The sequence below is a fragment of the Pipistrellus hanaki genome (genome assembly GCF_964339955.1).
Source record: "Pipistrellus hanaki genome assembly, chromosome: 3".
Taxonomy (NCBI): Eukaryota; Metazoa; Chordata; class Mammalia; order Chiroptera; family Vespertilionidae; genus Pipistrellus; species Pipistrellus hanaki.
The window spans coordinates 125,684,738-125,697,409 of record NC_140505.1 but is presented as its reverse complement, the minus strand read 5'-3'; positions in this window follow the sequence as shown (position 1 = coordinate 125,697,409).

Below are 12,672 nucleotides of genomic sequence, written 5' to 3'. Positions count from 1 at the left end.
TAACACAATTCAAGAATTATCCATAGTTTTATTATCATTCTTTATTTCCCTTTCCCACAGGCCTACTTATTTTTTTGTCTGCTTGCTAACATTCCATTATAAGTCATTTAAACAGAAAAGCACTCAATTAGCTTGTGTATTATGAAAGGGAATATTTATAGGTGCATCTTTCCCAAATGGCATGTTGTCTATGAAATTTACATTTGAAATCATTAGTTTATAAGATTGCAGAACTATTGTATATGTACAATTTTCAACTTGTGTGTAAACAAAGTAATTGATTCAAGCCAAACTTTGGAGGCAATACCTCCAACCAAAAACTGATCACTGTGAACCCTGTCTCATGAGCCCTAAATAAATTTTATTTTACTCATTGACAGCGTATTATGTATTACCTCTAAACTATTCATTAAAAAAATAATTTAAAAGGGAAAAAGAAGACTGAGAATAAGCACAAGTTACTTTCTTCGGGACTAGGAGACTTATAAAAGCATAGGACAAGACCTCTTCATTCTATGAGTTGAGAGAAATTTTTTAAAAAAATTATAATATAGATATGTAATGAGACACATGTACAGAAAGATATTTGGTTGATTAGAGTGAGAACAGATGATCTTCTCTAAAGAAAAATTGAGGCAAGGCATTGAAAGATAAATAAGATATCAAAGGTGTCTGAGGAGAAGCACAGGGGATAATTATAGCAAAGCCATAGTCAGTTTCATTATGTTAAATACTTTCTGCAGCAAGTACAGAGATTGAGGCTTTATATTGAAATATTATATTGAAAAAGACTAGTTGGAATGTTCTGGTCCCATCTAGTCATCCCCTACACCTTGCAACTGACATCCCATAAATCTTATTGCTAAATTCATCCCCTCACATATAAGTTTAAAGCTAGAACTATGTGAACTGGTTCAGGTAATGCTATTTTCCCCAACATGTTCCAGTTTTTGTCTATAATCTAACCTATGTAATCTGAGATCTATTTATGATCTTTTTGTCCCATGGAACTCACACCCATGGACTTCCCAATATATGGACCTCACACATTTGACAAACCATATTTAACAAGCTTCACTCTCTGGCAAAACATCTCATGAAGGATCTTTCCACTTTTCCATTTTATTGCTTCTTAATTTATTTTTCTTTCTGTGCTTAATTGCATTGGCTATTTGCATGTTTGTTTGTTTGTGGACATTCATAGCAAAAGAGATTTGTCCAAACTGGAGGATTTCTGTTGCTCATTACTGTATCATCAAGCCATAGAATATTGAGTATATAATAAGCATGTAATACATATTTGCTGACTGAGTTATTACTGAGCCAAATAAATGGATAGTCTTCCCACAGAAGGTTCAGTCCCAGTAATTTAGAAATCAAATCTAATCTGGAACCATTTTGAGAAGGACTTTAATTATATTTAGTAATCAATATAGAATGTTTTACAGTATTTAGGCAGGTAAGCTTTCTAAGCTTCCAAACTTTCCCATTGTTACCCCTCACCACTTTATTAAGTGCTAGAGTGAAAGCTTTGCTTCTTTTTAGAGAATATTACTAATATGAAATCTTGACAAAGAATATCATCTAGAACTCACTGAACCAAACCTTAGGAAAGTCCTGGCTATAAGAAGTATAATTTATAGTTCCTAACTTGCAACACATGCAATCTCCTGAATAGTCTATTCACTAGTTGGATCAAGTCATAGCATCAGAAGGCTCTATAGCTGGGTCACAATATTGGGGCTGCTGGTGAAATACTTTAAACTCACTTATATTTTGATGTTATATCATCTACCTTAAAATATTCTGAATTACATTACAAGAACTGTTATGTAAAATTTACCCTTATATTTTATTTTGAGAACATTGTCAAATACATTTTTGTTATAGAGATTATATTCTCTATGAGGCAATGAGAATTCCAAGTGTGACACTTGTGCATTCATTTGTCAGTCATTGCTTTTTCAAAACATTATATCTCCTTTGATTAGAGACCATAAATTCTATCATCTTTTTAGACATTTATCTATCAATTTATATATGTATCTATCTATCTTACCATTTGTATAGTGATTCTTTGTGAAATGAGACTGTAGTATACATAGGTGTGTTACTAAACTACAGATTTCTCTAGGTAATATCAGGCCTTTAGATATTTTTCATCAAGAAAGTAACACAAAAATAAACTCAAAATAGATAAAGGACTTAAACATAAGACGGGAAACCATAAAAATATTAGAGGACCCCACAGGCATCAAAATCTCAGACATATGCCAAAGTAATTTCTTCCATTGCCTAGGGCAAAGGAAACTAAAGAGAAAATTTTTTTTTAAATGGAACTACATCAAAATAAAAAGCTTTTGTACAGCAAAAGAAACAATCAACAAAACAAGAAATCCCACAGCATGGGAGGACATATTTGCCAATGTTATCACCAATAAGGATTTAATCTCCAACGTTTACAGGGAACTCATACAACTTAGCAAAAGGAAGATAAACAACCCAATAAAAATATGGGCAATTGATCTAAATAGATACTTTTCAAAAGAATACATAAGGAAAGCCAAGAGACATATGAAAATATGCTCAAAGTCACTAATCAACCAAGAGATGCAAATCAAGAAAACAATGTGCTACTATCTCACATTTGTCAGATTGTCTATCATCAACAAATCAACAAATGACAAATGTTGGCGAGGATGTGGAGAAAAAGGAACCCTTGTGCACTGCTGGTGGGAATGAAGACTGGTGCAACCACTGTGGAGTACAGTATGGAGGTTCCTCAAAAAACTGAAAATGGAACTCCCATTTGACCCAGTAACCCCACTTCTAGGAATATATCCCAAGAAATTAGAAACACCAATTTGAAAGGATATGTACACAAAAACGTTCATAGCAGCACAATTTACCATAGCTAATATTTGGAAACAGCCTAAGAGCCCATCAGTAGATGAGTGAATTAAAAAACCGTGGTACATCTACACAATGGAATACTATGCTGCAGTAAAAATGAAGGAATTCTTACCATTTACAATAGCATGGATGGAACTGAAGAGCATTATGCTAAGCAAAATAAGCCACTCAGAGAAAAATAAATATCACATAATCTCACTCATTTATGGAATATAATTAACAACATAAACTGATAAACAAAAACAAATTCAGAGATAGAGAAGCATCTATCAGATCATCAAACCTCAGAGGGCAGGAACAGGAGGGTGGAGGAAGGGGGTGAGATCAACCAAAGTACTTGTATGCATGCAATAAGCCTAACCAATGGACATAGAGAGTGGGGAAGTGAAGGGGCAAGGGGTATAAGGACACATATGTAATACTTTAATCAATAAAGAAAAAAATGAAAAAAAGAAAGTAACTGTAATAATATATATGTAATTTTAAAATAATAATAATAAATATAATTTTGATAGTTACCTAGAGGGTCAAATTATTATTTTAATTTAATTTTTTTCCTTTTGGGAGAGAAACAGCAATGCCTATGAGCATAGGGCACTCATTTCCTTGATGTCTTATATTATTTTGTCTGATATAGAGTAAGTTCAATGTGTTACAGAGAATTTATTTTGAGGAAAATTCTATCTCTCTATAAATAAGGCAACTGTAAGGATAGGGTATATAATAGCATATATAAAAGTTCCCATATTGGAAGTTATCACCCCACTGCTTGCAAATGGAGTTAAGGCAAGTAATAAATGGCTTTTGGTCTTCAGTAAGTTCCAATATTTCAACTTATGTCCTAACCTTTATTTCTGTGTCCATAATGTGTCCAAGAACATTTTTGGAATAATGGATTTTAAAAACTATACACAGGTAAATCCATTATAGAGGTCTCACATTTACTAGCCAGGAGGGAAAAAATGGCACAATTACTACTCAGTGTTATGCATAGTAGCTACCCTGAGTCTGGCCTTAGTGTAGTGGTCTCTTACCAAGAAGGGTCATCCATTTACCTTAAAATCTTTCACCAAAAATAAAAACACTCTTATTCTATCTCATAATTTATTATTTATCAAAAGCACATTTGTCTTCACTCTCTTCTCCTTGAAGAATTTTAAATAAATGTGTTTTAAAAGAGTATTATGTGAGACTAATAGTTCAGAGAAGATGGTATAAACTTATTTCTCTACTTGTTCTTCCCATCTAAATATGGCTATAAACCCTGGCAATAACATAGAAGCAACGGAAAGAAACCTCGGGAAGGTGGAAAGAGAAGGGCAGACTAGTTATACAGCAAGAAACAAAAAGCATTCATAAGTATCCTTCAAGAAAACAATTAACACAGACAATAATTTGCTTATAACCTATCAACTCATTCTTGTTTATATTTGCATGCAATCTTATTTTCTATTTTTATAAAAGGCATATTTCATTTCATAACATTGTTTAGGGGCACAAATTCAATGTTAATAAAATTTTATTTAGAATCATTTATTGTCCCCACTAGTTGGTGTGCTTACTTCTTTCCCCAAGAAACAGTACTTGAGTTTTGTAACCTGTGAACTGAGAAAAATTTCTCCATTGAGATTATCCAAAATGCAGAGCAATTAAGCACCAAACTTTAGCTTCATATCTCCAAATGAGTATAAAACTTCAAATGCCAAGAGCTTGGGTAAGTCCATGAAATAAGTTTAGAGACACTGTTTATCCTGGATAAAAGGAATACATATTTACTTTTTCTTTTATTGATGACACTATTACAGATAATCTTCTTTCCCCCCTTTACCATGTCAGCCAGGTCCCCACAACCCCTCTCCCTGGCCTTCACCACACTGTTGTCTGTATCCAGGGGTGGCTATGCATATATGTCTTTGGTTAATCCCTTCACCCTCTTTTACCCAGTCTCCCCGAACTCTCTCCCCTCTGCCATCTCTCAGTCTATTCCATACATCCATGCCTCTGGTTATATTTCATTCACATATTTATTTTTAAAAACAAGGGAATGCACATAGAAATAGTTTCTTGTTTTTCTTAAAATGTGTAATCTTTCCATTTACCTTTCATTTTTATACTGCTGATAGAGCCATAAATTCATAGGAATATCTCTTTAAGAACAAAAGTACAAACCCAATAGCAATGTCTACTAATAATTATCTATTATCTATCATCTATCTGTCTATCTATCTATCTATCTATCATCTGTCTATCTCTATCATCTATCATGTGTCTACATATAGGAAATATAGAATGTCTTTATTATTTGCTACTTATCAAAGTTAATAAGGCAAAAACTGCACTCTGTTCCATTTTCTCTATTCTTTAATATCCAAAACAAAATTTAAGATCTTTTTTAGGATTTGGGAAAAAATAATTGTCTAATATACACATCATAATCATAAAATTATAGATAGTTGAGTTATTTCTTTCAATTTCACAGCAGAGCTAGCTTACTGAAGAACAGTAGTGGATGTCACATTAGAAAAGAAAATAAGGGGAGAGAAAGATGACCAGGCCTCACCTTGTGAGGGAGATATCCTTTTTATTACTAGTTTGATGGCATCAATTGAAAAAGAGAAAGAGTCAAATCTTCAGTGAGTCATTAGAAAGAAGGTCGCATTAATGTTCCCAACTTTGCCATAGCAATTCCTTTTTTTATAGGAAAAGAAAAGAAAGGTAGGAACATTAAAAAAAAAGAAAAGAAAAGATAGGACACCTTAAATTCCTATTCAAAATAGGCATACTAGTTCTAATGCATTTTTTATTGTTTCATTATAATCTTGATTCTAGTAAACGCTTCTCTTATTCATTTCTTTTTATATTTTGAGTACTTATTAATGAATCCCTAATTCATCTAAATCTGGTTTTTATCTTCTCATCTTGTATGCTATTATAGAAAATCTACATTTTATTAAATTTTGATGTCAGTAATATTTCAAAAATAGTCTCCCATTTCCTAGGGAAACTACTTTTGGAAATGTATTCTACTACTTCTTTTGGCCATGTGTTCTTTTCTTTACTGTGTATATACTTATTGATGTTTACTAATATTTGCATTTTGAAATTTACGCAAGCCATAGTACTAAAATTGAAGTAGTATAAATGTGTTTTTCTTGGATTTGCCTCATTTTATACTTACTTATCTAAATAGTCACTGAGATCTTATTTTCATACTACGAGGATGCATTCCATTTAGTTACTGATATCTTTCTCTTCTCAGATATCGAATTTATTGCTCCCAGTATGATTCTCAGCTTTGGGCAGTAGTGAGAAAAACTTGCAGAACCCTCTTAACCTTTTGCCATTGACTTTTTCTTTTTCTCTTTGCTGCACAAACTCTAACTTGGGGCATATCCTTTGTGATCCTTTAGAACTCTGATATTTATCGTAGCAGAGAAGTTGCCGAAGAATCATCCTTGTGGATTATACCCTTCCCTAATATTAGCACTAATGAATATTTTATTATTTTTTAAAGTAATCCCTTTAGGTTCAGACAGATTCATTCAGATACCTTCAATACTGACATCACCATTCCACCCACCTGGCTTGGTTGTCATGTCCGCTTGCTTTTGAATGGGAGCTGACTTTTAATGCCACTGCTCCCCATATATCAGAAAATGCATATATTAGAAAAGAAGAAAGATCTAAAATCAGCAATCTAAGTTTCCACCATAGGAAACTAGACAAAGAAGAGCAAATTAAAGCCAAAGTAAGTGGGGGGGGGGGGGAAATAACAAAATTTAGAGTAGAAATCAATGAAATTGAAAATAAAATCAATGCAGAAAATTAATGAAACTAAAAGCAGATTAGATTAACCGTGGGGGGGAAAGTAAGAGGGTATTACAATTAGTAACATTGGAAATGAAAAAAAGAATATCATTAAAAATCCCATTGGCATTAAAAGGAGAAAATAAGTCTATCCCGAACCTTCACCCATCTTTTAATAATAATACCCCCCCCCCACTTTGTTATTGAGTTGCATGAATTCCTTATGTATTTGGGATATTAACCCCTTATCAGAGAGATAGTTTGAAAATATTTTCTCTTCATTCCAGAAATGGAATGAAGAAAACTTATTTTCGTCTTGTCTTTTTATTTTATTGCTTTTTTATTTCTGTGCAGAAGCTTTTTAGTTTCATGTAGTCTCATGTGTTGATTTTTGCTTTTCTTGCTAGTGCTTTAGATGTCATATCTAAAAAAATTTATTCGCTAAGCCAAATGTTAAGTTGTTTTTTCCCTGTGTTTTCTTATAGAAGTTTTCTACTATGGCTTAAATTCATACATTAGATCTATTAAAGTTATTATTATTATTATTATTAGTGCTGACAGTATTACAGATGTCCCTTACATCCCTCATTTAGCCCCCTCCAACTTGCTCCCACCCCAGGCCTTCATCACATTATTTTGTGTCCATGGCTATGAATATATGCATGTAAGTTCTTAGGTTAATCTGTTGCCATCACTCCCAAGAGATCTATTAGTCTCTTCCATGTATCCATGCCTTTGGACCTATTTTGTTCATTAGATTCCACATATAAGTGAGATCATGTGATATTCATTTTTCCTAACTGGCTTATTTCACTTAGCATAATAATCTCCAGGGTCATAAAATAGGAATCTAGTTTCATTCTTTTGCATATGAATAGTATTCAGTTTTCCCAACACAACTTATTGAAAAACTTATTTTTTTCTTTATTGAGTATTCTTGCCTCTGTTCTCAAATATTAGTTGAGTGTACATTCAAAGGCTTATTTCTGGGATTATAAATCTGTTTCATTGGTCTATGTGTCAATTGTTTATGGCCTTACCAAACTGTTTTGGTTACTATGGCTTTGTTATTTCAGTTTGAAATTAGGAATTGTGATGCCTCCAGCTTTGGTCTTCTTTCTCAATATTGTTTTAGCTATTTGAGATCTTTTGTAGTTTAATACATATTTTAGAATTGTTTTCCTATTTTTGTTTTAAAATGCTAATAAAATTTTGATTAAGATTGCATTGAATCTACACATGGCTAAAGGCATTACGGAAATTTTAAAAATATTAATTCTTCCAATGCCTGCACACAAAATATCTTTCTATTTATTTGTGTCCCCATCATTATATGTTACTTTTTAACCTTCTGTTTTCTTTAAAACTTGATCTAGGTAGAATTTCTTCAACCTTATACAAGTTCCGTGAAATAAAAGCAAACTATGAAAACTAGCACTTAAAAACCTTTTACATGTGTGCTGCCAGCATGCGTTTTTATAAATTGTCACTAAAAACTTCACATAATCTCAAAGATCATGTGTGAGCAAAATGAAATGGCCAAAATTTTCAATATTTCTAAGGGAATTCATTTCTCTATTGCTAATGCCAGGATACAAATATAATATTTCTCTTTTAATCAGCAAAATGACAGAATCCATTGAACTGTTCCTGAGATCGATAATTTAACAATCAAAGTTACTTCCAAGCCAAGTGATTTCTTCTATTGCAAAGATCTCAAAGAAGAAAGTATAATTCCAATACACATAGTATAATGTTAGGCGGCCAAGATTCAAATTTTTGCTCAATAGCTTACCAGCTATGCAACATTGGAAAACACAATGTTTTGCCTAAAATAGAGAGGGTATGCGAACTACAGAAGTCTAATAATGGATTCCAGCATTCAAATCACTTTTAAAAATATCTTGTTTCCTTCTGATTTTTCTGTATAGGAAAATTTCATATCTTTCCAGCACTTCTCATTTTGTCTAAAATGGAGCAGTAGTCAAATATAACTGGAGTACTTAAGTTTTGAAGAAACTAAAAATATATCAATATTTATTTAAATTTTTGTCATCAGGTAAATAAGGCACATTATACCACAAATTTTGGTATAAAAAAAACTGCACCCATTTTATTGGGTTATGATTACCAAATGATTTACATATGTTATGCTTTAGAACTTAATTGTCACTATATATCGATAGTAAGCACTCAATAAATAGTAACCACAATTAATAACCTTGTATTTCACAGAAATGCAAAAATTTACAAAAGTTGAGAATATTCTTTGTTCATATAATAAGTGTCAAGTTTACAATAATTTAAAAAATATGTGAAGTCATCTGAGTTCTATATGTTCTACAAGTTTTTCTTAGAAATTTGAATAAATAGCAAAAACGGAAGAAAAAAATTCCACATATATAGATTTAGTTCAGAAAAAATGCTATAGAATATTTAGAGGGAAAAGTCAGTAAAAGGAAGAAAAATAAAAGTAAATGATTGTGGGTGGGCATCTGGAATAAGAAAAATATTTTGTTGTTATTATTAGATTCCTTTTAAAAATACCAGGTTTGTGTGCTGCCTTCTCAGAATCCACACACTTTGAGTGCTAAGTGGAGGAGTTGTTAGTACTGACATAATTATAACAAAGGTGCAAGTTTCTGTAGGTGGGAGACAAGTTATTATATGGTGATATGCATTTTATAGTAGAATAATATTTTATCAAGTTTTAATATTCAGGCAAGACTACAGTTCTGCCTTCAATGTGAAGCACAGGATTGACAGAAGAAAAGCACACTTCATCTTTGCCCAGTGGAGAGTTCTATTTAGAGACTACTAATGATGCATACCATGAGCCTGAACTTGTCAAGTGGGACACATATCAGTCAGGCCCTGTATTTCTTGCAAAGACAATACCAGCATTTTTCTTTGATGATATACTTGCCTTATATATTTGTTATCATAAAATATTAATAAGAACACATACTTGCCGAAAGCAGTTTTGCTCAGTGGAATAGAGTGTCGATCTGCGGACTGAAGGGTCCCAGATTGATTCCAGTCAAGGGCATGTACATTGGTAGCGGGCACATCCCCAGTAAGGGGTGTGCAGGAGGCATTTTGTTGCGGGCACATCCCAAGTAGGGGGTGTGCAGGAGGCAACTGGTCACTGTTTCTCTCTCATCGATGTTTCTAGCTTTCTATCCCTCTCCCTTCCTCTCTGTAAAAAATCAATAAAATATATTTAAAAAATAAATAAGAACACATACTCTAGAGCAGTGGTTCTCAACCTTTCTAATGTTGTGACCCTTTAATACAGTTACTCATGTTGTGATGGCCCCCAACCATAAAATTATTTTCGTTGCTACTTCATTAGGCAACTGTGGGTCATGAACCACAGGTTGAGAACTACTAGCAGGGTCACCTAAGACCATCGGAAAACAGATATTTTCATTACGATTCATTAACAGTAACAAAATTATAGTTATGAAATAGCAACGAAAATAATTTTATGGTTGGGGGTCACCATAACATGAGCAACTGTATGAAAGGTCACAACATTAGAAAGGTTGAGAACCACTGCTCTAGAGCCTTTAATTTAAAGTTTTTGAATGCTATCTAAATATCTTCATTATCTGTTTATAAATAACTTTCTTTCTTTCTTTCTTTCTTTCTTTCTTTCTTTCTTTCTTTCTTTCTTTCTTTCTTTCTTTCTTTCTTTCTTTCTTTCATATTCCTACAATATGATGACTGCAGGCCACCATTCAATGTTGTTTCCCTGCAGTTTTAACTTGTGTGGGGTGCTACCTTAGTTTCATTACCAGAAAAAGAAATTGCCACAATTTAAAATTTTCTCCTTGGCTTATCATTCAGAACTGAAGAGTTTAATACTAGTAGCTAATATGTAGATTCTACACAAGAGCATCATTTTTAAAAATTAAAGACTTTGGTTTTGTGTGTGTTTATAGGACAGTTTTATATTTACAACAAAATTGAGAGGAAGATATAGAAATTCCTCATATGCCCTTCCCCATACATACATGTTCTTTCCTGCTCAATATCACTCACCAGAATGGTATGCTTGCTACAATCAGTGAACATACATTGACACATCAGAATCACCCAAAGTTCGTAGTTGACCTTAGGATTCACTCTTACTGTTATATGGGTTTGGGGAAACTCATATAGTCTTTGTGTTTGGGGAAAAGTATTAAAGAATGATATATACCCATCACTGTAATTTCAGACAGGTTATTTTCACTGTCCTAAATTCTCTCCATGCTCTGCCATATTCATCATCCCTACCCATCCCAGGCACCAGTGGTTTTTGCTCTATGAGGAGCAAAGGGAAGTAAAGCAAAGGCCAAACAACATCAGTTTTCCACCAGAGATAATTTTAAAGAGGCTCCAAGAACTTTCTGCCTGTGCATGCTTTTACTTCCATTTTTGTTTAAACATTTAATTTGCTGTTCATGATACAGAAACATCATGGGGTTGGATCCAGTTGACTTGGTCAGTAATACATCCCAGAAGATGCTTAAATTGTACCTAGAGATAGGATTTACACTGGTATAAATAGAGATATGTAAAATGTGCAAATAACATTTAAAAAATGGTCAGTAACTAAGTGTTGTCAAAGATGGTAAGAATCTCCTGGGAGCTGAAGCTGGGAAAGGAGTTTTATGCCAGCTGAAGGAGGTATTTGGGTTCTAAGGTAGCATAGAATAAGAATCATAAAATCTAATATAATTGGGTAATACTGCATGAAATGCTCTCATAATGACCAAAGAGATTACATATTATTGTAATATCCAGAAAGAAAACAAAACTAATAATGAGTTGGAAAGAGTTTTGTGACTCACTTAAAAATAAATATCTAATTGTTAGGATCAGGGTTGAATGTAGGCAATTCTATGTAATAAAAGAGTAATATGCAAATTGACAGTACCTCTGCCACACCCAAAAGCCACACCCACCTGACAATCAGGAGTGAATATGCAAATTAACCCAACCAAGATGACTACGGCCACAGATCGAGCAGGAGGCTTGGGTTTCCCCAGCAATGGAGGAAGCCAAGCATCCTGCACACCCTAGGTGTCCAAGGCCTCCACTCAAGGCTACAAAATTTCAATTATAGATGATAAATAAATCCCAGATACCAGTGTCTCCTCTTCGGTCACTGGGCTGGGGGGGAGGGGTGCCTGTCTGGCCTGCAAACCACCACAGGCCCCTCGCTCAGGCCACCCCACACCCCAAGGGAACCCCCACCCTGATCTAGGACACCCTTCAGGGCAAACCAGATGGTCCCCATCCATGCACCAGGCCTCTATGCTATCTAATAAAAGAGTATTATGCAAATTACTCCAACACATAAGATGGCTGCATCCATGTGGTCAAAGATGACTGCCCTCATGTGGACACAAGATGGCCACCACAAGATGGCTAGAAGAGGAGGGCAGTTGGGAGGGAACAGGCCAGCAGGGGAGGACAGTTTTGAGGGACCAGGCCTGCAAGGGAGGGCAGTTGGGGATGATCAAGCCTGCAGGGGAGGGCAGTTAGGGATGACAAGGCTGGCAGAGAAGAAAAGTTAAGTGCGGCCAGGCCTTCAGGGAAGAGTAGCTGGGGGGGAACACAGGCCTACAGGGGAGAATAGTTGGGAAGGAGGGAATCAGGCCTGCAGGGGAGGGCAGTTAGGGGCCAACAGGCTGGCAGAGGAGCAGTTAGGCATCAATCAGGCTGGCAGGGGAGTGGTTAGGGAGTGATCAGGCTGGCAGACAGAAGCAGTTAGAGGCAATCAGGAAAGCAGTCAGGTGAGCAGTGTTGGGAGCCAGCAGTTTTGGATTGTGAGAGGGATGTCTGACTGCCATTTAGACCCACCAGGATGGGGTCTAAATGGGCAGTTTAACATCTCTTGGGGGATCCCGGATTGGAGAGGGTGCAGGCTGGGATGAGGGGCACCCCTCCCCCCCACTA